A 27,895-nucleotide genomic window follows, 5' to 3' on the forward strand; every position below is an offset into this window, starting at 1 on the left:
CCCTCCTTTATTCTCAAATGTTATTTTTATTTCTCTATTGTTTTCCCATTTCTGTTTTTGCTGTATATATGGCAGACCTCAATTTTATCTTTTAAACTTTCTGTTCAGACTTTATAATATATATTAGTTTCCAATATCTAATTTTTGATCCCTGAGTGCTCATTTTGTAAAATTGTGTCATGTTTTTCTTTCGTAATTGTACTGTTTTATTTCCCTGTAGATGTTAATGATAACTTTTTGAAATTTTTTTTCTTTTTGTATGTATATATTTTTTTGTTTCCCCAAAGATGTATTTTTCTTTTTGTTTTTGCTTCTATTTTAGAAGCTTTCCTTAAATGTTTAGGTGTTGTTGGCGGCCTGCTCATCTCTCAGAGTGAGGCACTAACAAGCTGATTGGAAGCTTTCTGTACATATCTGGAACTTGTCAACTGCAGGCTTCCCTTGAGGGTGATTTGGGTGAAGGGCAAAGAACACCAATTTCAGTGCCTTCGCGTGTTTTCAGTCTTCCCTGACAATCAGACCAGCCCATGGGAAGTCATTTCTACTGCACTGCCATTATGAAGGCAGAAGCCTGGGAGATAGCATTCTGGAAATTGAAAGGGCAAAGAAGAGTTTTCAACAGTTCCCGTGTGAGCATTTGCCTGTTTTCCTGGTTCCAGTACAGTAGCCTGCTTTCTCCAGTGCTCGATGCCTGCAGTCAGTCCCCAGACTGTGTTTTACCCTCTCCCGACGATATATTTCTAGACTTCTGCCAGGTTGCAAGGAACAGTTAGCATTCACACAGAGCAGAAGAGGGATTCTGGGTGTCTAACTGCTTCTACACCATCCTTGAAGCTGTCTTCCCATTCAGAGCTCTAGCACTGTCCCCACCTGCAGAGGTACTGGTGCTGACAATACCTGAGTCATGGCGGGGGTGGGGCTGGGGGGTTGGTGGTCAGTGCACCTGTGTTTGCCTCTTGGCGTTTCACCACTGCTGCTGTAGAATTCTGCTTTCTGGGGTCAGGTAAGTCCGTGACCACCTGTCTATTGGCTTTCTAGCTTCTTTGACTACTGTCTTGTCACTCATTCCTGTTGTCCTTATGGCTGTATGCTTTCTCTTTGTTGTTTGCTTGTTTTAAAATTATTTATAGCCATTTTTAGGACATTAAGGGAGGGAGCTGAGGCCAGCATGCTTGTTGAGTCCACCTGCTTTTACCAGAAATTCTGTAGTGACTAGTTTTTAATATCACGTATCTGAACCTTTTTTTTTTAGAACTTCTCTACATACATATAGCATTTGAGGGATGAACGTTTTCTTTTTAAAGAAAGGTAGACTCCTTGTGGTAATGCTTTGTTTCCTAGCAATCATGGTATTTAGAGGCTTATGATGTTTTCTGGAGCAGATGTACCTATAAACTTTGAAGAATAAATATGGAAAGCTCCCATTGACCTATCTATTTAGTTAATAAAGATTAGCCTTCTCTAAAAATTCTGCATAACAATGTAATGATGATGGTAAAAGCATGATTTAACAACATATACATCTCTATGGGTGGTCTCTAGTACATCTGCTTCCCAAGGGCCAGTAAAAATAGCCTCAAAACTGTGCACATGCTCTACATTTTCTTTTCAGAAACGGTTCATCTTAGCTGTTTTAACCCATTGTCAGTAAATACAGAAGGCCAAAGGCAAGCTGTGCCAAATTTTCTTAGCAGCCCAAAGTCTGTGTTTCTTAACATGCCTGGATTGTTAGATGACAGTCATTCCTGTTTTCATATAAAGAAGCAATAAAAAGTGAAAATTGTCCATTTCATAGCAAGAATGAGAGTCTGTAGCTAGCAGTTACATAAAGGGAACAAATCTGTGGCAAGGTGGGAAAGGACAAAAGCCAAACTCTGGATTGGGACACCAGGATTTAGTCCCAGTTGTGTAATTTGGCGGCTGAGTGACCTCTGGCCAATCATCTCACTTCTTTTTTGCTTTGGTTTCTTTCTTCATTTGCAAACTAAATGGCTTAATACGTGTTCCTCTTCCAAGGGTAGCATTTTATAATCAGACAAATGTGTAAAAGAAAAGAAATCATTAACCAGCATTGTGATAATAGAAGATTTTCCACATTTCGTTTTTCATTAAACTTCCCATTTTGCTGTACAAAATCTCCAAATTATGACTTGTAAGATAGATGTGAAAAAAATTTTTTATTTTTCCACAGAGTTGCGATTTTGAACATGATGTCACAGCATCTTATACTTCCTTGCACTTTTTTTTTTTTTTAAATCTGGCCTTTCTTTTTTTACTTTTGTGAAATTTGCAATACTTAATACTACACACAACTTTCCTACTTATTTGGTTTAGGATTTGGATTTGAATGAACCCCATCAGTTTCATCTTTGTTTCATCCAAGTATCCATCCTTTCCATATTAAAGGGGGGAGATTCACATTTGATAAAAGTTCTCATTTTAGTTAAATAAAAGACATCTAAGAGGAAACTTAGACTTTTTTTAAAAGGAGAGAGCTTGAGAAAGAGAGAGGTAGACAGCTTTCTGGAAACGTTTGCACTGCAAACCTATTTCTGGCCTTTCACCAAGCTTTGGATTTCTATGGGTTTCTAGAAATTGTTCTCTACTAATGTGGAGGGTATCCTACAGAAGTCATCTATTCCTTGTGGTATTATATTCTCTGACATATCATGCACCTCTGATTTATTTACCTCTAGGTAATAAAAATTTGCTTATGTGAGAGAAAGAGAGAGAGAGAATTAGAGAGAGAGGAGAATCAGACTAGCAAGAATCTACCATTATTTCTTGGCCTACGTTTGTTAGTAGGAGGCCGCCCCAGACCAGACCACGGTAATCCACTGTCTCTCTGGTTCCAGTTTGGCCTTGTGTTAGGTGGACATCAGGCCTAGGAAGAATATTCTCTTCTGAAGCAGCCTGAGAAGTGTGGCCTGGTGCTAAGTGATCTTATGTTCATGGGGTCCCACAGGCCAAGGCATTCAATGTCTTAGTAGAAATTTCAGGAACTTTTATGTTTTAGAAGAAACCTGAACCTCAGAACTTGAGGTCCTAAAAATTAGGAATTGTCTGACCTTGACTTGCACCTTTTGAAGCTTTTGTAGTTTTGTAAAGATAGCCTAGGCAGCTGTTCACCCTGAAGTGAGTTTCACTGGACACAGTTTCTGAGGAAGTTTAGTAGCTATTTTGCAAGGGGTAGTGCTGGATATTGTGCTATTTGTGTCTTTTTCATTATGAGAGTTCTCGGAGCATTTGATATGTGAATGTGCATTAGGAATACCCAAGAGGGGAAAAGGGTATTATTTGGTCATGCCTTCTAGGAAACTCATTTGACATATGTGAAGACTAAAGTTTCAGAGATAGAAAGGGATCACAGCTTCCTGAGCAGTTTGAAAATTAAAAAAAAAAAAATGTTTCTGTGTTCAATAAAATATTTTCCTTTTTGCCACAAGTTTTTTAATGTGGGGAAGGAAGCTGAGTTGGAGATGGAAAGGAGGGAGGGCAAAGGTGAGCTAAGAATTTTGGTGGCAGTGTTACGGAACAGAAGAGCAAATGTTGTGATAAACTGTAATAAACTGGAGATTCCAGGTAATGTTACTGTGATGGGGAAAAATTCATTTAGTTAAGACAGTGGCCAAAGAAACTGCTGTTCTTATTTGTCTCATTTTATCTCTAAGGGCATTTAAATATACACTAGCTAGTATATATTAGTTAAGAGGAAAAATTATCTGAAAACGACTTAAGAATGGTTTTTGCTTTTTCAGATGCTTATTGTCTATCTTCTTTTGAAAAGCTTCTGTTCATGGCTTTTGTCCACTTGTTAATGGGGTTGTTTGATTTTTTTTTTTTTTTTACTTGCTGATTTGCTTGAGTTCTTTGTAGATTCTGGTTATTAGCCCTTTATTAGATGTGTAGCTTGTGAATATTTTCTCCCATTCTGTAGGTTGTCTATTCTGTTCATTATTTCCTTGGCTGTGCAGAAGCTTTTTAATTTGATCAAGTCCTATTTATTTATTTTTGTTGTTGCTATAATTGCCATTGTCATCTTAGTCATAAATTCTTTGCCTACACCGATATCTAGAAGAGTTTTTCCTACATTTTCTTCCAGAAATTCTTATGGTTTCAAACCTTAGATCTAACTCTTTTATCCACCTTGAATTAATTTTTGTGATATGGGACCTGTTTCTTTGTTCTGCATGTGGTTATCCAATTTTCCCAGCACTAATTATTGAATAGGGCTTCTTTTCCCCAGAGTATATTCTTGTCCACTATGTCAAAGATCAGTTGGCTGTATGTGGATGGTTTTATATCTGGGTTCTCTGTTCTGTTATTGGGCTATGTCTCTATTTTTGTACCAATACCATGCTGTTTTGGTTACTATGGCCTTGTAGTATAGTTTGAAGTCTGATAATGTGATACCTCCAGATTTGTTCTTTTTGTTTAAGACGGCTTTGGGTATTTGGGGTCTTTTCTGGTTCCAAACAAAGTGTAGAATTATTTTTTTCTAGATCTGTGAAATATGATTTTGGTATTTTGGTGGGGATTGCATTGAATCTGTAAATTACCTTGGGTAGTATAGACATTTTAACAATCTTGATTCTACTAATCCATGAGCATGATATGTTTTTCCATTTGTTTTTCTCATGTGTGATTTCTTTCCTCAGTATTTCGTAGTTCTCTTTGTATCAATCTTTCACCTCCTTGCTTACGTATATTCCTAGGTATTAAAACTACAATGAGATATCACCTTACCCCAGTTAGAATGGCTTTTATTACAAAGTCAAAAAACAATAGATACTGGTGTGGATGCAGAGAAAAAAGAATGCTTATACCTTGTTGGTAGAACTGCAAATTAGTACAACCTCTATGAAAAACAGTATGGAGATTACTCCATACTACTCCAGAACTAAAGGTAGACCTACCTTTTGATCCAGCAATCCTACAACTAGGTATTTACCTAAAGGAAAAGAGATCATTTTATAAAAAAAAAACCTGTACTCGAATGTTTATTACAGTACAATTCACAATTGTAAAGATGTGGAATCAACCTAAGTGCCCATCAATTCATGAGTGGATTAACAAAATATGATGTATATATACCATGGAATACTACTCAGCCATTAAAAAATATGAATTAAGGCCTTATGCAACAATTTGAATGGAACCGGAGACCATTATCCTAAGCAAAGTATCTCAAGAATGTAAAACAAACAACTACATGTACTCGTGATTAAATTGGAACTAACTGATGAGCACACAGGTGCACAGAGGGAATTAAAACTCAGTGGAAATCAACTGGGGAGAAGGGAAAGGAAGGGATGGGCGAAAGACTAGCTATTGTGTACAATGAACACTATCTGCATGATGGACACACTTGTAGCCCAGACTCAAGCATTACAAAAGTGATACATGTAACCACAAACATTTGTACCCCCATAATATTTTGGAATAAAAAAAAAATTTAAAGGCAAAAAAAGAGAATGTTTTTTCTCTTTTTGGGAAAAATAAATTAAAGAAGCAAAGAATATAACTTTTGAATAGTTTCTAGTCATCAAATTGCATTTTAGATGGATTCAGGAATAAATTCTCTCCCTTATTTAAAACTAATTGATAAAAATAAATTTGGTACTTATTTCTCAAATTATCAAAGACAACCAGAGGGATAGAGACCTCAATTTCAGTTATGTTTAGATTCTACTATTCAGTGTCTTAAAAGTATATTTTGTTTCTTCCACTAGAGTAATTCTGTTAGATTTCTATTATTTTTTAATCTCTGTCACTAATAGTCTCTTACATTGTCCTTTTTTGTTTTTGTTTTTAATTGCCTGGAAGGTGATTTCTGAAATACTTTATTATCATATGGTGTATTAATCAGGTTTCTCCAAAGTGACAGAACCAGTAGGGTATAGATAGAGATATAATGAGAGGGGATATATTGGGGAAATTGGCTCATGTGGTCTTGGAGGCTGAGAAGTTCCGCAACAGGCCATCTGCAAGCTGGAGACCCTAGCATGCTGGTAGCATGGCTCAGTCCAAGTCCAAAAGCCTCAGAACCAGAGAAGGTGCTAGTGTAAATCTTAGTCCAAGGCTGATAGCCCGTGAACCTGGGGGCTGCTGGTTTAAGTTCTTAGCAACTCATTCATAATACTATGTCCAGAGACCAGAGAGCCTGAAATTCCAATGTCCAAGGGCAGGAGAAGCAGAGGTCCCAGCTCCTGGAGAGAGAGAGAGAGAGGAAATTGCCCCTTGCCTTTTTTTTATTCTATCTTGGCCCCCAGGATTTTGGTTGGTGCCTGCCCATATTGAAGTTAGATCTTCTCTACTCAGTCTACTGACTCACATGCCAGTCTCTTCTGGAAATACCCTCACAACACAATCAAAAATAATGTTTTACCAGTTCTCTAGATGTTCGTTAATGTGGTCAAGTTGACACCTAAAATTAACCATCACATGTGGTATATTGTGGAATATTACAGTCAAATCATGCCCTATAATGAAACTACATATAACGTAAGTTTTATATAAAAAAGCTGCTTTTAGCACAAAGATTGGTTAGGTCTTCTGATGCAGTATTATGAATGAGTGGCTAAGGCAAAGCTCTGGTAGGAGGAGAATATTCCTGTTTTGTAATTAGACAGATTTCCATCCTCTTACCACCAATTCATAGAGGATATATGATTTGAGGTTTTATTTTCTATGGAATATGGGCCCTGAATACCATCTCCATTTTGCATATACAAGTTAAAATGAATACCCTTCTTCCTGAGAACCAATAAAACCAAAAATGGGATGGTGGTTGTTCACATCTACTAAATTAATTCAGCATTGCAGTGGATGCCTTCTTGTGACTAGGTGTTAGTCTATGACTCTAAGATCATATATGTTTATTACTTCTATATAGAGCATACTTTTATTTATTTATTTTTAGATTGGCCATGTCTGTGGAATAGAGCATACTTTTTAATGAAGCTGAACTCACTTCCATATGTGATCAACTCTGTTTAGAGTGCTTAAGTAATCTAGGTTCTAATTTTCAAGTTTCTCATTTCAAAAAAATTTTATTTATTTATTTATTTTTGTCTTTTTATATAAAATAAGCCAGATAGATTTTCAAGGAGGAAAGAATAAAGGGCATCTGAAATTTTCACTTGTTCTACTTTTTTTTACTATTATTTATATAGGAAGAATGTGAAATGGGGAGGTACATTTTGGAGTATTAGTTCCTTTTTCTGGTCTGATAGCCATGATTTTATTTGATATTTTCAAGAGACTCACCCAGAAGCCTACTCCTTTTCAAGCCCTGAGCATTAGCGATCCCTATTTCCTGACGATTTACTTAAATTTGAAACATGTTACTTGTGATCAAGTTTCTTCAGTAGTTGTCAAAGTCATCATAAAATATGCATTGCAGAAAGCAATATGGAGATACCTTAAAGCGATACAAGTGAATCTACCATTTGATCCAGCAATCCCATTGCTGGGCATCTACCCAAATGATCCAATGACACTCTACAAAAAAGACACCTGCACTCAAATGTTTATAGCAGCACAATTCATAATTGCAAGGCTGTGGAAACAGCCCAAGTGCCCATCAATCCAAGAATGGATTAATAAAATGTGGTATATGTATACCATGGAGTACTATTCAGCTCTAAGAAACAATGGTGATATAGCACATTTTATATTTTCCTGGTTAGAGCTGGAACCCATACTACTAAGTGAAGTATCCCAAGAATGGAAAAACAAGCATCAGATATATTCTCCAGCAAACTGGTATTAACTGAGTAGCACCTAAGTGGACACATAGGTACTACAGTAATAGGGTATTGGGCAGGGGGGAGGGGGGCGGGTATATATATACATAATGAGTGAGATACGCACCATCTGGGGGATGGTCATGATGGCGACTCAGACTTTGGGGGGGGGGGAAATGGGCATTTATTGAAACCTTAAAATCTGTACCCCCATAATATGCCGAAATAAAAAAATATATATAAACATTAAAAAAAATATGCATTGCAGTGCTAGGGAAACTTATCCTCCTGCACCTTGATTTATTACAGTATACTGAGTAATTAGATTATTTCTTAGCACTTCAAGTTTCAGCTGTGGCTAAGTAAACTCTAAGCATTTCATCAATGGATTTGTAATTTGTGGTTGATGGTAATGTAATACTTTGTAAACTTATACTTCCAGGGTCTGATTCATACATACAGATACAGCATTTTTCAGGCTCATAAATGAGTCACAACTTTAAAATGGGCCCTTCAAGTTATAAAAGTCGGCAGTTTGAAAGCATTCATCCTGCATCTGTGATTTGCAAAGAAAGCATCTACACTCATAATGTTTGCCAGATAAATTGGTCATTAAAGTCTTCTGGAAAGAAAAGCCAATACTCTGTCAAATTTTCTCTTCATTTGTAAATAGATATGCTTTGTCTGTTAGCCTACCTCCTGAGAAAACAATGAGGAACAATATTTGTTGGCAAGGGGCTTTGAGACCCCGGTGGAAGGAATGCCTGTTGAAAATACCAGCAATGATTAAATTCAAGTAGAAAAAAATAAAAGCTGAACAGCTCAGGGATCTCATAGTCAATGCATTACAGTCTTCCTCATCCTGACATCCATCCTGATACACACATTTTATGAAATGTGGGTCCTAAGTGTCTTCTGACCTTGGAAAATCCCTTGAGTCATTCTTATAGTATATTAGGGTGTGTGTCTGCAGTCTTGGACAGTTTTTTCATGCAAGTCAGCTTCAGAACCACTGTGCCAGATAGAAAGAAAGAACATAAAGTTTGAAATTAATACATTTCTTAGATATAAATGAGATTTGGTTAGAGAAGACTCAAGTGTTTCCTCCTTCCTCCAGGATTTTCTGCATTTTATTTCTTTCTGAATTGTATACCCTTTATTTTTTAATGTTTTATTAATGTGAAATTGTTCTAAAATAATAAGAAATTCAAGACCAAGAGGTACTTTAACATATAATAAAATGCACAAATTTTGAACATTCACTGAGTTTGGACAAATCTGCCTTCTATTATAATGTTGAACTTTTATAACCTCCATCTTGCTACTGTTATTAGAATTAAATAGGGAAAAAGATGGATTTTAGTATTGTATTCCAGAGTTGCTGTTAGGTGATAAAACACCTACTGTTTGTCGAGAGATCCCCTTGGCTTGAATCCCATAGGGAGGACTATATGAACTGCCTCGCCACTGTTTTCTGGCCAATGGGTGGTCTCTGAGGCTGAATGGTGAGGAGTGTCAGTCCTTGAACTCTCTCACCCTTCCATTTCCAGCCCTGTTTTGCCACTGATTTAAAATCCCATAGATTAGGCCGGGCGCGGTGGCTCAGGCCTGTAATCCTAGCTCTCTGGGAGGCTGAGGCGGGCGGATTGCTCAAGGTCAGGAGTTCAAAACCAGCCTGAGCAAGAGCGAGACCCCGTCTCTACTATAAATAGAAACTAATGGGCCAACTGATATATATATATAAAATTAGCCGGGCATGGTGGCGCATGCCTGTAGTCCCAGCTACTCGGGAGGCTGAGACAGAAGGATCGCTTGAGCCCAGGAGTTTGAGGTTGCTGTGAGCTAGGCTGACGCCACGGCACTCACACTAGCCTGGGCAACAAAGCGAGACTCTGTCTCAAAAAAAAAAAAAAAAAAAATCCCATATTAGTAAGTAAATAGTCTACCACTGCCAAATTATAAGGGATACTAGAAAGGGCCCAGTCATCAGATATTTAGATAGCATCAGATATTTAGATAGCATCAGATAGCATGGTGGTAAAGTCAAAGCGATTTTGAGTTCATGGTCATTATTCAATAAATGTTTGATGAATACATACTGGAATAAAAAAAAAAACTTTATGAAGAGTTTTACCATAGTTTTTGGCTAAAATATTAAAAGAAGGATTCTTGTTATTTTTTTAAACAACTGTATTAAGGTATAATGTACATACCATAAAATACACCTATTTGAAGTGTGCAAGTCAGTAATGTTTAGAGTTGTGCAACCATCACTATAATCCAGTTGTAGAATAGCTCCATCACCCCCAAAAGATCCCTTGTACCCATTTGCATTAAATCCCTTCTCCCTCCTCCATTCCCGGGTAACTACTAATATGCTATCTGTCTCCATAGATTTGCTTTTCTGAGGTCTTCATATAAATGGAATCAGATAATATATAGCCTTTTGCATCTGGCTTTTTTTACTTAAAGTTTTGATGTTTGTCTATGTGATAGTATGCATCATAGTTTTTTTCTTTTTTCCTTTTTGTTGGTGAATACTATTCTGTTGTAAGGATACGCCACATTTTGTTCATCCATTCACCAGTTGTTTCATATTTAGATGATTTCCTGTTTTTGGCTACTATGACTAGCTGTTGCTATAAACTTTTGCACACAAGTCTCCAGGTGAACATTTTTTTTTCCTCTTAGGTAGACATCTAAGGGTTTATCATTTTAAATTCCTGCTAGCAATCAACAATGTATGAGGGTTCCAGTTTCATCACATCCTTGACAACATTGTTAGTCATTCATACATATTTAATATATGTATATATATACTCCTTCATATCCACATATATGTATATCTGGATATGGATATATGGCATGTATGTGTTTTTATATATGTATCTATACATACACATTTACATATTCATATATATATATATACACACACACATATATATGTGGTCTTAAAGTATATTTATATAATTTTATAGCCATTCTAGTGAGTGTCAAGTGGTATCTTACTGTGATTGTAATGCACAGTCTAATGACTAATGATGGTAAATAACTTTTCATGTTATTGTTAGCTCTTTGTATATCTTCTATTTTTTTCTTTTCATTATTGTTGTTTTATGAGCATGTTAAAGCTATGTAGACTTGGCTTTTTCTAAATCAGTCTTGCCTTGCCTCTCAAACCCTTACAAGAGAAAAGCCAGTTAAACATACCCAGTACACTGTACGTTCTTTGAAGAGGCTTAACTCCCTTGCTAAGTTCACTACTTCATATGCTTCTCCTTTCTGCCCTTTTCCTGCCCTGAAGTCTTTCTTTTCTAGTAACCACTGTTTTCTAGTAACAACAAAGAGAGGAAAGAGGAAAGGAGATTGGTTTTCAACCCTACTTTAAAAAAAAAAATCTTTCCAGTTCTTGCATTGCTTTGGTGATTTGTAGTAGCTATGAGAAATGAAGCCCAAAGAGTATCTGTCATTTTTACACTTAGGGTGAAGTATTCATGACATGCCTCCAATGGAGATATTTAAGATTCTTTTTGCTTTCTCTCCCAGTTGAGGCAATAATTTATTTTCATTGATCCACAGCTTTCTGCATGACTAAGAGCAAACATCTGTGGTGTGTCTGACCTTGTTTTAGGGATGTAGGTAGTCATTGTGAAAAACCAAGCTCCTCCCCCACCCTTTGTGTGACCTTGCTGGATTTCATGACAGTTCACAGTCATGATTTTGGAAGAGTGATGTTCTGGCCATGGGCTCCCTGACCAGATGACCACCGTTTGGCTGTTCTTTGTAGCCTGCTTTGTATCACCGTGACAGGGTATTGTAATACAGCTCACAGGATGTAGCAATTGATGTTGACATACAGTATTCTTGATACCATGGGGACTCAGGGGGCAAAAGATGTTTGAGTAACCACTTTCTATTATCTTTGCTTTCAGCTCTCCTCTCATGATTAAGTCTTCTAAAACTTTTCTGTTTTATATAAAATACACTGTTTTAGTTTATTAAATTGTATTTAATATTCTAATAGAAAAATACATATTTAAATGTAAGTTTTCAATAGACTTGTTATCTAATGTTGTGGTTTTAGAATCTCTTCTGTAACCCCATGTAAGAATCATAGTTTGTAAATATGGAAGCCTAAATATGGAATCATAGTTTGTAAATATGGAAACTTACATATTTACAAATCATAGTTTGTAAATATGTAAGTTTTCAATAGACTTGTTATCTAATGTTGTGGTTTTAGAATCTCTTCTGTAACCCCATGTAAGAATCATAGTTTGTAAATATGGAAGCCACAAAGTAAGATACAAACTTTTCAGGTCCAATTTGTTAGAAGAAATTATCTTTCCTGTCATTGATCATGGTGAAAAGTTGAATTTAGTGACTTTCTTCCTTTAAAGAAATGGTTCCCAATGTTTCATGTGATTGAGCATATTAGTGATAACAAACTGTTTTTGAACAAAACTGGAGCTATGCTAGGCATCTATGGAAAATCATCCTTAATCTCCACTTGGTATTATTTTGGGGTTATACCTTGTGTCCCAGTGGGTATTATATTCCAAAATGAAACATCCAACATCCAATACAGCTTTGGTCAGTAACTTTAATGTGGTTTAATGGTGACTAGCCTGTAGAATTTCTGGCTTGTTACATGTCTAGAAAGGAGTGAGTATTCTTATATTTACTAGTGTTATTATGGTAATCTGCCTACTATGCTTTCTATTATTTAGTAAGGTTTGTATTTTAAAATGGGTTCTAAGAAGTTTGGAGGTGTCACCATGAAGTGAGAAGCCACTCTGCCTGGTTTTCTATTCCTGTTTAAAGATTCTTCATTTTTAAAATATCACACCAATAGCTTCTCTCATCCACCATTCACCTATTGTATCATCTAGGTCTCTGTTACTTTAACCCTACCCAGGTTGTTGGCATTTATCATGGTGGGGCAGGTGCGTGGTGGATGGTTCGGTGATAAAAGGAAGGAAGATGCAATGATAGGCAGGTTTGATATGGTCTGAAGAAGAATGAGGAGACTATTATAGTCAGCATTTAGTAACATAATGTATGTTCGGACTTTTTATCTGGTCCTGAGTAGGATAGGAGATGAGTTTTCTCTAGTTTAAAGGTGTTCTGTGAGTGCCTGTGGTATTCTATACCCTGTGCAAATGGGGCTACAAAAGCCCCACCTGAATCAAGCTTCTCAATGGAAAAAACAATATTTGATACCATCTTAATCTCCACAAAGCCCAGAGCCCTTTAATATCTGGGTCAGATAAAACCTTACAAGTCATCTGATTCTATCGTGTTAAGAGTGATAACAACTACCACCACTCCATGAGGACTTGTGGGGTGTTTCTGCGTAGATGGGCACCCATCAGAACCATAGAAGGCTGTTTATTAACACTTGATGAATGACTTAATGCATTAAAATTTAACCCTATAAGTCTCATTATGAGGAGTGGTACTAATGGGAATAATGTATGTTAAATGCGTAAAAAATTCTTACATCTTTATTATCTTCTAGAAAACTGGTTCATTTGCAAGTAATTAGCGTATTACCATTTAGTAAGTTAACAAAGGTTAATGAGAAGCTCTGTGTTAATTTAAAATTCCTGTGAAGCGGGGGTGAAAATAGCACATGGTGAATATTTGAAGACTGCAGACACATTGGTCTGGGAAATCTGAAACCTTCCTTATGCGCTGAACTGACAGGCCTCACAGAAACGTGACAGGCGTGGTACAGCTCTGCTTGCAACCCTCCTCTGTTTTCAGCCTGGAAGTATTTCTGTTTACTCTTCTGGGACACACAGCCTTCAGACAAAGTTTCTCCTTTATCTTGGGTATGTTGCCTTATGGGCTCTCAGCAACTGTGCGACTGCAGTCATTGCCTGAGATTTGCAGCTGAGGGACGGGGCAGAGGGAACCGTGTTCTGAGGCGACATTAGCAACAGAGGTCCAAAGTGCAGAGAGACAGATAGACAGACAGACATGAGAGCCCTCCAAAGCAGCATTTCATCTTTGCTTTCACGAAACTGCCTGTGTTCTAAGATAACTGCTGTTGTCCCCTCTGCCACTCAGTTTAGGTCCAGATGTGCGTTTAATGTCATGAGTACTTCCTGAAGGCTTCCTTCATAGGAATAGGAATATAGCGATGCTCCTGTTAGAAATGCACACGGCGAGAGCTGCTCACCATGGTCTGCAGAACTGCTCAGAATCTCCACCACAGCCTCTGGGAAAACAGCATCCTAAGTTTTAAACCCTCAGGTTTTACTGTCTCATACTAGCATATCTCTAAGCAACCACATCACTCCATGTAGGCTATTTTAAAGAGAACATAAGAATTTTTTTTCATGGTTCTTTATCCAGTTTTATAATATTTATTAGAGATGTTATCTGGGTTAGTCTTTGTCTTCATCTGTGCTTCTTATTGATCATTTTTTGTAGGGACAAACAGTAGCAAGAATTGAGGAATGAAAATATTCTTTTCAGCCTGCTGAGCTAGCCAAAGCAGAGGTTGGTAAACTCTGCTCCATGGGCCAAATTTGGCCCACTGCCTGTTTTTGTAAAGCCCATGACCTAAGAATAGTTTTTACATTTTTAAATTGTTGGGGGAAAAAAGAATATGTGACCAGAGACTATATGTGGTCTGCAAAATCTAAAATATTTATTACCTAGCCTTGTACACAACAAGTTTGCCAACCCCTGATCTAAATTAGCATCATTTTTGTCAAATTTGTTTTAAGCACCATGTGATATTATAAATTGCAAAGAATTTTTAAAATTTTACTTTGGGGTCAGACAATGGATTTCTGTTGTAGCTTAAATCAGGAAGTACCCTCCCCCCACCACCAAATAATCACTATAATATCTTTAGGAATAAATATAGCCTATTTCTGGTAACCAATGATCAAACATTAACATTGGTTCAACTGATGATAGGTACAAGTACCATACTCATGTTAATCAGTAACCTAAGCCCTTCTGACCAGTGCTAGCTAGACGTCTGAATAATTCATTTTTATGCATGCTAAACAAAAACTACCTTCTGTGTCCACCTGTAGATAATGCAGCCAGATATGGAAGAATTGCTCTGATCTCTTGAGGAATCTAGTCTCCTAGGTTTTAACCTCATTGACCTTGAGTAACATCAGTACAAACACTGAGTCATTAAGAAATCTAATCTGGAAGTTGTGGAGGCAAAGGTCTTGGGATGGACTTGGAACTGAAGCCTCCAAAACATAGTCATTGAACATTGGCAGAATGCCTTTCGTTTGACTAGGAAAATAACCTAAAGTCTTCTTGCAATATGGCTTTCTGCAATATGTAAACTGAGCTACGCATAAAGCAGGGGCTCCGTGCTAGTTATTCTTAGAGCAGTTATAAGGGTGAAATAATCTTTATTGCTGTTATGAAATGGAGTATTGTAATAAAATAATAATAGAGCCTTTGCCCCATGGTTTCTGCCTCCAAATGCAGGACTCCTTCTACCAAGGGAAGCATATGTTACTTAACATGGGAGAAATTTACCAGCAAGAGATTAAAATAATTCCTGTTTGCTTTTAAGAATCTCTATCAAGCCCTTTCATGAGATGAGCTTGCTGTTTCTCTTAAGCATCACTACCTTTTCCATAAACATAATATTCATTCCTTAGAAGAGTATAAAGGAAGACACTCTAATTTGGCTAAGACACTAGATACTGGGGAGCAGTGCTGCAGTTGTGATAACATTTTTACATTAAATTAAGAAACCACTCACAGAATATGTTTTATAGAAGACCCAGGACTTTAATGGCATGTTTTCCTGATAAGAATTTCATATTATGGTAGGATTATAGCTCCCCTTTCCCCACTTTTTCATTCCATTTGATCATTCAGACAGGCTGTAGATCTAGCTCATTTTTGGGAGTCTACTTTGGCTCAAAGGACTATTATTTCATAGTTTTTCAACTAGGTAAAAATAATGTTTCCCTTCCTTCCACATTGTTTTTGATGGAAACATTTTTTTATATTTGAGACAGATAGTTTTGGATGTGACTAAAAATTATAATAGTGCTTCTTTCCCAAAACAAGTTGATTTCTTGAATGCTGCAGGTTTTATACCTCTCCAGCCTTAATTTGTCTATACTACTTTTCAATCTATTTTGTACGTAGCTCTGAATAGTCTTGATTTAAGCTTATATTTTCTTTTTATAGATAGTCTCTGTTGGAAAGGAAAAATTCTTGAGGTATGGTTATTAGTGAACCAACATATGTGAAAAACAAAAAGCCAACATGTGAGTTAGGTATTCCTAAGGTATATTAAATTTTAAAAGTATGTATCTGTAATTTGGCCACTTTGATACAACTTGAAATTAATCTTCTTGGTCTTTTTTGAAAGAAAGCCACACAGCATTTGAACCACCTTTGTTTCCCAGTTTTTCGTTATCAATATTGAGTCACTGGTATTCTACTAAAACCATTTTGCTAATTAAATTTTTCTAAAATCACAGCTAGGCACAAAGGGAGAATGTGAGTCAATCTGAAAGAGAACTTGTGCTGCTATATGAGCTATCACTAAATCTAGGTCCTTGCTTTAGATGTGTCTCACTGCTATAGATCGAATGTTTAGGTCCTCTAAAATTTGTATGTTGAAACCTACTTTCCAAGGTGATGATATTTGGAGATAGGGGTTTGGGAGGTGATTAGGTCATGAGAGTCCCACTCTCCTGACTTAATGGAGTAGAGTTAGTGTGCTTGCAAAAAGAGATCCCAGAGAGCTCTCTGGCCCTTTGCTGTGCAAGGAGACACAGAGAGAGGATGGTTGTCTGTGAACCAGAAGTGGGTCCTCATCAGACACTGAATCTTCCTGCAACTTGATCTTGGACTTCCCAGCCCCCGCACTCTGAGAAATAAATGTGTTATTTATAAGACATTCAGACTATGTATTCTGTTATAGCAGCCCAAACAGACACTGGTCCATAAAAACAAAGAAGGAGACTGTGTGTATATAACTTTGTTAAGGACTAAAAATGGCTAGGTATTCTAAAAAACAAAAACCCAAAACACCATACATGATGTGAGTGTCATCTTTTAAATACCCTTCAGTAAGTCTGACCACGTTGTCTCCTGGAATTTGCTTTGTGCACAGCTGTGGGCTGTTTTCTTTGAGCAAACGTGGGCAGAGCATCGTCAGAGACTCACAAATGACTGGCACAAATCTGACTGGAATCTTTTAGAAAGTACATTCTATTAAGGTTGGTTGGCGTTTTGCCAGACAAGTGATGAGCACTTTTGTAATCATAAGTTTTATGAGCCTTGGGTGTACTGCTTGGCCAGATACTGTCTTAGAAGTTACAAGTCACGAGTTATATTATGTAGCCAATACAGTTAAAACAGAAATGTATGCACATCTCCACCTGAGCTGGTGCAAAGCTGGTGTTCAATAAATGCACGGTCAGCAGAGAGTCACCCGAAGCAAAACAACAAGGTGCATTTCCCCACATTTTCATGGAGTACCATATAATTGACTTGCAGCTGGACTCCTTGAGGGCAGGGATGGTGGTTTTCACTTTCTCTGTGCCCGGTGCCAAGTATTAAACCTGGAACAGAAACAGATATTGAAAAAAGTAAAAAAAAACCCAAAAAACAAAAAACTCCCACAATCATCGGATAAGAGAATCAGTGACTAATTCTAGATATTTTGCTAGAATTTTTAAGATCATCTCCTCCTCATGTCCTCAGATCTAATTAGAATATATACCCCCTCACAGCCCCAAGAAAGACATAAGCAAAAACTCAGAATGGTATGATTATGAGCCTAAATAAGGAGGCCAATAAAAAGCTTACCTTCTCCAGGGACTTGGGAACTGTTTTGGAAGTTGTATTCCACTCAGTAAGTTAGAGTTGCCCTTATTTATATTAAGACCTATTTCTAACAGTCCTCATTTATTAAGAGGAAAAAACTCCTACAGGTCTAGGGGCAGTCAATGAGATAAGATAGAAAATTCTCACCTATTATCTCATTTACAAATATATATATATATATATATATATATATATATGCATTCCCACTGTGTTGTGGGACACATAAGTATAAAAATGGCATAGTCTTTACCCTCTAAGAATTTATGATATCATAGGGTAAATGCGTAAACAAGTTGCAATATGAGAGAGACTAAGCACCACACTCAAGGGAGGGACAAGCACACTGATCATTAAATCATAATTTTAAAACTTAGGGGAAGACTTCCTAGAGAAGAAAACATTGGATTTGAGGCTTTACAACAGAATTTTAAGAGGCCAAAACGTGAGGCAGGCTGTCCCAGACTGAAGAAGGAGCAGCATGGAGAAGGGAGGGTGCAGGGAAAGTTCATGGGCAGAGAAACATCTGTGTTCACAGCGAAAAATTTATAAAGAAGGGTTACAGTTGGAGATTAAGCTAAATTGGGGCTGATGTGTGGGAAAATAAAGAGTCTGGATTTTATCCCACATGTCTGTTCCCAAGTACCTTTGTGGTGATGTTTGTGCTCCCTGCATTGTTATTTATTAGAATTTGTATTAAATTGACATTTTTCTTAAATACCTTTACTTTGACTTACTATGACTGTCTTAAATAATAAAGTTATATTATTTGTTCTGAATAAATTCAGAAAACCAAACATGCTTACTAAATTCTAATTTGACACCATTTCTTCCCTTCTGAGCTGAGCTTGTAGGCTTGTTAAACAGGGCGATCAGCAAACATCAGGGGCATGATCTGGACCTACTGGTACTAAACTGACACATTTTCTTAGACATGCCAGACAAGTCAAAAAGAGGATCGAAATGAAAATAAATTGCATGCTAAGACATATAATATATATATATTTTAATTTTCTTTCTTTTTTATGTATTTTTTCTTTATTTATTTTACTCTTGTTTTAGCTTCTAGATGCTTGTAACATGTAATATTTTTAAATCTTGAATTTCTGTGTTTCTGAAATTCATCTCAAATACCTCCTAAAAATTCGAGGCCTATGCCACTGCCTACACCCTGTGCTTTTGGAAACTCTGTTGGAGATGCTGGGAAGGGCCTGAAGTGTTTCAGGTATCTGAGTAGTCTTAATGCTGCTCATGTTTTAGAAGGAAACCCCTGGAAGAGTTGCGAAGGGGAAGAGGCCTGACACTGCAAACAGGAAAGCCATCTGAGAGGCTGTCGCAGAGCTTAGGCTATACGGGAGGGGTCTCCACCTAGGGACAGATCCTTCACTGTTCAGTACTGACAGAGTAGTGCCCAGGGACCCAGAAGCAGGTCAGAGAGAAGGCTGCAAAGAGAAATCTAAGATTCCTAACTTGTGTGACGTAGTGAATGTTGCAGGTATTTAAAATATATACCGAACACCGGAGGAGGGAGTTGAAGAGGGGGCAGTGGTGGAATTTATCTTGGAAATATTTAAAGATAGAAGACCTAAAGGTGGTCAAAATAAGCCTGGGTACAATCATCTAAAGGGATTGGTTAAATAATAGCAGAGGAACACAGGAAAAATATGTCAAGGCTCAAGTCAAAGAAAGGGAGGTTATGGGAATTCACATCAGATGGCATTTGGTGTCTGTGAAAATGAAAGATAAAGCTATGTATGGAAGGCAGGCTTGGTGAAGAAATGATGAGAATTCTAAATGCAATAAATGAAACATCATTGCAATCTGTTCTCCCCAAGACCATGGTGTGAATAAGTGGCTTAACCGTCATGCTTTTAAATATTACAGATTCTGCATAAATATCAAAATATGGCAACTTCAGATACACATGGCAATTATTAGGGATATTCAGCTATGAACTAATACATTCCTGTGCATGTCTGAAGGGTCCACATTCCTAATTCCGTGGGACCTGTACCAACTGAAAATGTACACATCTGTGTGTCAGAGTCGCAGGATTTTGGAAATTTCAGGATGGGAGGGATTTTCAAGGTTACCTTGTTCAGCTACTAACTTAATTCTTGAAACCTGTCGGTCACACACAGGGTCATTAAAGCCATACTTGAAACCTCAAAGAATGCCCTTACCAACTCCCAAAAAGCCTATCCTATTCTTGGGCCAATCTATCCTATTTTTAAATATACTAATTTAGATATACTTTCAAATTCCCTCAGTGAAATAAAAAGTAGTATTAGTGCCTTCATTAGCTAGCTCAACCTGGGTTTCTTGCCTTATACACAACCTCCACCGCCAGTCTTACCAGAACAAGAAGAATCATGATGACACCTTGCTCAATGGCACCAGAGTTTACTTGATGTGAATACAGGGTTCCTTCCCCTTAATGCTGTTTGGGGTGGTTTCATTAAATATTTACAGTGAAAGGTCTTTGGAATACAGATTTTGAGATGCATTGTGTTTCTTCAGAGCTTGTGAAACTTTCATCTGTAGCCTTCTTAAGCCTCTCTCTTCGTTGTCCACCTGCGATTATATTATTACGGCTTTTCGTGCTGCTCTGCCAGACTGCAGGTCCCTGAGGCAGGGGCCGCTTCTCACTCACGCACTGCTTCCTTGATCCATCTGTCAGCTGCACACAGAGTGCCTGCTTGGTGCTAGGCTCTGTTCTAGGTGCTGGGACAGAACAGCGACAAGTTGCTTATATCCTACTGACTCCTCTGTGAGGTCAGCCTGAGCTCAGATCTCAAACCTCACAGGATTTGGTTTTTGGGGATGCATTCAAAAACAAATAAATATATAAACAAACAAATAAAAACCCATGCCAGGGGCAATGTGAATGCAGCTGAAATGAAGAGGTAGAAAAAGGAGCAGGATTCAATCAGTAAATGCTGACTCCTTTCTCTTCATCCCCCTGAAGAATCAGCCGCCCTTTCGGTTTAGCCTTTTATCTGTGTGACAAGCATGTGCTTTCTGCTTGATTTCGTCTCCACTAGCAGCACCATTGATGTTACCGAGAAGAAGAACTAGTGGTAAAACATTTATTTTCTAAAAGTGTTTGCAGCACAGCTGAACTCAGGGTGCATGTGCGAAAGTGTGCAGTAGCAGGACTGTCCCTCGGAGCCTCCCTGCCTCCCTCTCGTGATGTCCGGAAGGTGATGGATGCACCAGCCGACCTGTCACCATTCCCAAGCATTTGTTCCTTTTTGCCCCTGCTGCTTACATACATAACAAGAGACAAATTCTAGAGCTGGGTTCTATTTTCGCTCTAACGGTGGCATCTGCTCAACCCTGAGCGAGTCCCTTCCCTGCTCTCTGCCGCCTTCCCTCCTTGGAGTGCTGGCAGTGATAGCTCCATCTGGTAGACCCTTGGGGCAGAGTGTTGTTTTATTTCACCTAGGGAGGAAAAGACTTGCAATGCTTTGAGAATGAGTCTTCCATGTAGCCTTTCTGCCTAGGTAAGAATTAGGAAATAAGATATTTTTTCCTAAAAATAACTGGAAAACAAGGATTTGATTATTATCTTTAGTCAAGGAGAGCTAACCTTGAACTTTGATTTGCAGGAAAAAAAAGGAAAAAATTCCTTTCAATTACGTCCATGAAATGATTGTTCATTACTATATATGTGAGGTTCTATGATTCTGTAACTTCATTGAAAAGTTCAGAAATAAGGAAACATGTAAAAGTGAATAAGGCTTCTTTCCCAGACATTTCTAAATGTATAAGTCTTTTATACAAGATTTTTAAAAAAAATAATGCGCACCAACTGGGGGAATAGACACGCTTGAAGCTCTGACTCAAGGGGGGTGGGGAGGCAAGGACAATAAATGTAACCTTAACATTTGTACCCCCACAATATGCTGGAATTATATGTTAAAATAAAGCATAGTTGACTTTTTTTAAGGCTTTCCTTTCCCTCACTAAAGTTTCATAAATTAAAAAGGACATAAAATTTTTCTAAGGAGTTTTCTGGAGATATTGCCTATCAATATCATAAATATTCTTATAGCTGTATTGAGGGCCTCCTTCCTGAAAACTGAAGTTAAAAAAAAATAGCACACGTTGGAAAATGAAACTGGTTTACTATCAACAATTTGTGAAGTGAATGAGGGGGACTAACTAGTTCAGACTTTTCCAACTCAGACATCTGTGCCCTCATGACTCTGTGATGACTTGGAGGTTGTCAGTAGGCAAACCAGAGATGTTTCTTTAGTATGGTGATCAAGTTTTGTTGATTGGCCTGGCACGGTGGCTCATGCCTGTAATCCTAGCACTCTGGGAGGCCGAGGCAGGCAGATTGCTCGAGGTCAGGAGTTCGAAACCAGCCTGAGTGAGAGTGAAACCCCGTCTCTACTAAAAATAGAAAAGAAATTAATTGGCCAACTAAAAATATATATATTATATATATTTTTATATATATATATTTTGATATATATAATATATATATATATATAAAAAAAAATTAGCCAGGAATGGTGGCGCATGCCTGTAGTCCCAGCTACTTGAGAGGCTGAGGCAGGATAATCACTTCAGCCCAGGAGTTTGAGGTTGCTGTGAGCTAGGCTGATGCCACGGCACTCATTCTAGCCTGGGTAACAAAGCGAGACTCTGTCTCAAAAAAAAAAGGTTTTGTTGATCCATGTACGTTATTTTGCACAATCAGGTAATGTGTAGTGTAGTGGCACATTATAGTAAAGGATGGTAGTTTCCATGTTCTCAAGGATGTGTGTATATGTTCATATAAACCACTCAGATGTCAGCTCCAAGAGAGAAAAAATCTTGACTATGTCTGATACCTACTAGTGCTCATTGACTTTGTTGAACTACCCTGAAAAATAGACATCATTATCTCATGCATTCTCAACAAGGGTAATGTCACCCCTAAGGGGCCAGACATTAGTTATTAGGGGGGTGGTGAACAAATTTTACTCCTTATGTCTAAAATATAAATAGACATAAAGTACATCATCAGATCTGTAATATCCTGTGTCATTAAACTATCATAGAGGGTGATTAATTAGGAAAACAAATGTCTGAGAAGGCTCCTAAGGGGGGGTGATAATGAAGAAAAGGTTGAGAAACACAGATTATCCGAATGTTTCAGCTGGTCTCTGGGGTTCAGGGAGGTAAGGTAGCCTGGACTCCAGTTATCTCACAGGTGAGTAATGGGGCTGGGCCTCCGACCTGGGCTTGCCTGACCCCAAAGACCACACGGCATTGTTTAATGACTTTTAGCAGACTTTGTTCACTGGCCTGGTAGGGGTCAGCGTTCCAGGCTTTAGGGACATTGGATGATATACTGTGTTCAGACATTTTAGCCAGACGTTGATGGAGGCCCTGAGAAAGTAGAAAGTGGAACACACAGTGTTTCTAAGCAGGCCATTGTGTTGTGCAGTTGAGTGTCTTGCAGGGGGGCACGTGCTAAATTCTTTGATAGCCAAAGTGGACTTTAAAAAAATTCTTAAAGGAATTTCAAGGATTCTCAAAGATATTCCTTTGTACATTTAAGACCCCTGCACACACTTTTGGCCTTTGACATGGGCATAGGCTTAAATCCACATGGGCAGATCATTGCGCACGTTTGCTTTCTTCTGAGGATCCATTCATTCTCAGTAGCCAAAAAGAAGAGTCTCTGAATTCTTATGCTTGAATTGTTGTGATCACTGCACAGATTCTTGTCATTGCTGGTTAATGACACAGGTGGAGGTGATTTGTAATAATGGTGTTGCATTTCCATGTGACATTATTTAGCCAGAAAGCCTGGGTTGTGTTTACTGAGAATGAGACCCAAGAACAGCGCATCTCCTTGGAGTTTGTCCTCAAAGCCTTACCCTGGAGGTGTTTTCCATTCAGGTCACATAAGCATGCTCCCACCACAGCACCTTGTGATGTTCTGAGTCCCGGGCCTCCACGTTAAGAAAAAATTAAGAAAGGACACACAGTTAGTACATTTTGGACTTAATCTAATGAATGTAATGATTCTGCACAGGGAATTTACAGGATGTGAAAGAAAAAAAAAAAGGAGTAAAGTATCACTGAAGTAGGATGAATTTAAAATTTCAGAGCTTAGCAGGCTGGTCTTCAGAGGACTGCAGTAGGAAAATGGTCTTACTTAAATTGCAACAGCAGTGTTTTAGGTGAAATATAAGAAAGGATACTTGGTAGTTGGAGGTGTTCATCATTGGAATCAGTTATCAAGAGAAGTTATGACATAGCTTTCTCTAAGCCTCTTTAAAAATAAGATTAATTTTTTTATCTGTCTGGAATGAAGTTGGGATAAGTCTATCTTGAAAGTAAACACAATTTGCTGAAAGTTTCTTATGTTCAATGAGTTTCTGAGTGATTAAAAAAAAAGGTATTGTTTTTTCAAAGCAACTTTTATATATTGAGTGGAAGAGAGGCAGCCAGTGGTGAAGAGCGTAGACCATGTCCTGGGGCAGGATGGGGTGGCTCCGGATCCCAGCTCTGCTGTCTGCCAGCTGTGGGACCTTGTGCAACTTACCCAGGCTCCTCTGTGCCTCTGTTTACTCATCTGTAAAGCAGGACTGGAATAGTGCTTACCTCATATGGGTGTTATGAGGATTCAGTAAGTTAGTATTTTTAAAATGCCATGTAAGTATTGATTGAAATAAGTCTTTAAAGACATTATATAAAGACTTTATGTCATTTTTAACAACTTTTTTTTTTGTTTGTTTTGTTTTTTTGTGTTTTTTTTTCTTTCAGCTGTCAGGATCAGTGCAAATTTTTAACAACTTAACAAGACTATTATCAATATCTTTGAAGTTGCATTCATATATTACTATCTCATACCCACAAGGAAATTATTTAACATAAACACAATGAGTACAATGCATACCATGGGGGGGGATGGACACGCTTGAAGCTCTGACTCGAGGGGGGGAGGAGGAACAAGGGCAATGTATGTAACCTTAACATTTGTACCCCCATAATATGCTAAAATAAAAAAAAAAGAAATTATTTAAATAAACTTTTCATGCTTTTAGTGCATTTCGTGTTTAGAGATTCAGGTCTTTGCCAAGCATGTTTGAATTGTCAGGAGAACCCAAAGAAACAAAGCCTGCCCCATATGATGCTTTTGGCGCCTTGACAGCTGTGGGTCGGATGGTGTGTTAGTGTTACATCCTGTAACCCAAACTGGCTGCCTCTGAGGACAGCGCTTTTCCGGAAGGTTTCTCAGGTGGTGGCTGCTTTCACCAGCACACCTCAATTACCCCCTTGCTGAAGGTGCTGCTGCTGACTGTCTTGCTCCTAGTTTCTGCTTCCAGACCACCAGTCCTCTCTCCCTGCTGCTTAAAATACCCTAGCGCTTTTGCAACACATACTTTAGGTGCTCCTCTTCGCTGCAATTCTCTACATATTTTCCTCCTGGCCATTCTTCCTGAAGATTTACTGCCTTTCTTTCCACCCCTCCCACAGTCATTCCTACGGCACGTAGACATTCCCATGTACCCACATAGCACGTCCATCACCCTGGACTCCAGGGTCCTTGGCCTTCTTGTCCTTCTCCTCTGTGTCACCTCAGCCACCCACCTCTATGATGCTACCATAGACTAGTGCTTTATGACCTTTACTGTGCCTAGAAATTACCTGGGGGGCCTTGTTAAAATGCTGTTTAGATTAAATAGGACTGATGGGCCTGAGATTCTGCGTTCCTTACAGGCTTCCAAATGATACCGATGCCGTTGGTCCAGGGACCACATTTTGAGGCTCTAGACCAGGCGTCCTCAAACTACAGCCTGCGGGCCACATGCCACCCACCTAGGACATTTATCCGGCCCACCAGGTGTTTTTGCCGCAGCTGCCTGTCCTGCTTAGCAGCCGACTTGTCCTGGGCCCACAGTGCGCACTCTCCAACGGTCTGAGGGACAGTGAACTGGCCCCCTGTTTAAAAAGTTTGAGGAGCTGGGCGAGGTGGCTCATACCTGTAATCCTAGCACTCTGGGAGGCCGAGGCGGGCAGATTGCTAGAGGTCAGGGGTTCGAAACTAGCCTGAGCGAGTGAGACCCCGTCTCTACTATAAATAGAAAGAAATTAATTGGCCAACTAAAATATATAGAAAAAATTAGCCGGGCATGGTGGTGCATGCCTGTAGTCCCAGCTACTGTGGAGGCTGAGGCACCAGGATTGCTTGAGCCCAGGAGATTGAGGTTGCTGTGAGCTAGGCTGACACCACGGCACTCACTCTATCTAGCCTGGGCAACAAAGTGAGACTTTGTCTCAAAAAACAAAAACAAAAACAAAAAGTTTGAGGCCCCCTGCTTTAGACTGTCAAAATTCCATCTCAAGCATTCTAATTTCTCCCTCTACCTCCTACTGTTTTTAAAATATTTTCACCCCAGTGGAAAGTGCCAGTCTGTTGACCTGCCCAGCTTAGTTCCCATGGTCCAAGGTGACTGAGATTCCCTCCCTAACACACCTCCTCAACAGCTTTGCATCCTTCCCTCCATCACACCTACTGGCAAAACCCCAGCCTTGGTGAAATCAAACTCGCCACCTAACTCAGCTTGAACACAAACCCCAGATCATGGCTGGAGGAAAAACACACAAACATGCTCACAGCTTCACTTTAAATTTTCATCCACCTGCAGATCGTGTTGGTTCTCCCTTCAGAATTATATCCTGAATCCACCCATTTCCCAGCACCTCCTTGGCTGCCGCTAGAGTCCAAACCACACCATTCTCATTCTTAAGGGAAAGTAGGTTGTCTTGAGTTACTCCTATAATTGCCTTTCCGCTGGGCTCCCTGTGGCCATCCCTGCTCCCACGGCCAGATCCCCACCCAACAGTGAGAGGTCCTTAAAAAATGTAAACAAGATTGTATAACTTTCCTAATCAAAACTCTCCAGTGACCTCCCATTACACTTGGAACACATCCAAAGGCTGTGCCATGATCTTCCCTCCAGCTAGCTCTCTATGCTCACCACCCCTTCCTCACATAACCAAGCCTGCCCCAGCCCCAGGGCCTTTGCATCTCCCTCTGCTTGTAATGCCCACTCTAGTTAGACACAGGCCCTTCCTCCCAACACTCAGCCTCTGGATCAGATGCTGCCCCCCTTCAGGGAAGTGGGGGCTGACACCACTGAAAATTTCTCCCTTCCGCCCTCCTGGGGACATCCCTGTCTCCCCACTCTACTTGTGTAGCACTGATTACCTGACATTTTCTCTAACAAAATATCCATAGTACTTTCTGCGAGCCAAGCATTGTCCTAAGTGCTTTACAAATATTAATTTGCTAACTTTGTAATAACCCTATGGTATAGCTAAGATAAAATCCCCATTTTACAAATGAAAAACCTCCCGGAGTCTGATTTGAATTCAGCTGTCTGGCTTCAGAATCTGTGTTCTAAGTCATTATGTTTTTCTGACCTCCATTCCTATATGTGATCTAAATATACTTTTAGAAATATTATCTAGTAATACATAAATATGTGTTGTTGTCTGTCTCTCCCGCCAGTAGTAAGCTCCACAAGGACAGGAACTTGATTTCTCCCAATTACCGCTGCATCCCTGGTACCTAGAACCCTTCTTGGCACATAGTAGATGCTCCAAAACATTCATTGAATGAACAAATTCTGCTGGTTTTACTCTCTGCATTTAAAAGCATCATTTGGTTGTTTAAAGAGATTTATGTATAGATTAGTATTTTCATGAAAGTACGAGTGCGATCTTTTTTTGCATAAGAAGAGTAAAGTATATGTTACTTAGCTTGCAAATTTTTAATAAATGTATTTGACATTACATATTTAAAACCTAGTCTTCCCTAAGAATTTAAGCTCAACTTACAAATCTCAATATACTATCGATAAATATAGTAAAATAAAAACAAGCAGCTTTCTGTTTCTTTTATTAATGGTTGATTAATTCAAGTTGAGCAGACTAAATTCTTAAACAGTTGATCTCGTTTACATACTTGGTTAATTAAATTCTCTTCAGTGTTTAAGTTCTTGTTATAATTTAATGTATTCATTTTTGTTTTTAAGCATTTCAAATGCCTGACAAGAAACATTTACAACACAAGCAAGCCAAACTTCCCAAACACTTAAATTACTCTTATTACTCTAATAAATTAAGCTTATGGGCAATCAAGTTCACTTAAACATTCTAATACTGGTCTACAAGCTTAATCAAATTATTTAACATCTCTTAGTTGAAAACCACAATTCTAGTAGAAGTAATAGATTATTTCTAAACTCAAGAAAAGTTAATGCAAAGGGTTGACACACTGCATTACTTGTATAGAC

General features: G+C 38.5%; 1 protein-coding gene across 2 annotated transcripts in view; it reads left to right on the forward strand.

Moving 5' to 3' along the window:
- KCNN2 (potassium calcium-activated channel subfamily N member 2) overlaps positions 1-27,895 on the forward strand; it is a 146,648-nt gene that overhangs the window by 41,457 nt on the left and 77,296 nt on the right. Inside the window, exon 1 of one of the 2 annotated variants that reach the window (XM_076008279.1) lies at positions 7,927-11,559. The exons of the other annotated variant lie outside the window; for it this stretch is intronic. The gene's annotated coding sequence lies outside the window, so the exon portion shown is untranslated. Of the gene's footprint in view, positions 1-7,926; positions 11,560-27,895 lie in introns of those variants that run through there. 2 annotated transcript variants of the gene reach the window in all.

This window comes from Microcebus murinus, chromosome 11 (assembly GCF_040939455.1).
Source record: "Microcebus murinus isolate Inina chromosome 11, M.murinus_Inina_mat1.0, whole genome shotgun sequence".
In the NCBI taxonomy this organism is placed as follows: Eukaryota; Metazoa; Chordata; class Mammalia; order Primates; family Cheirogaleidae; genus Microcebus; species Microcebus murinus.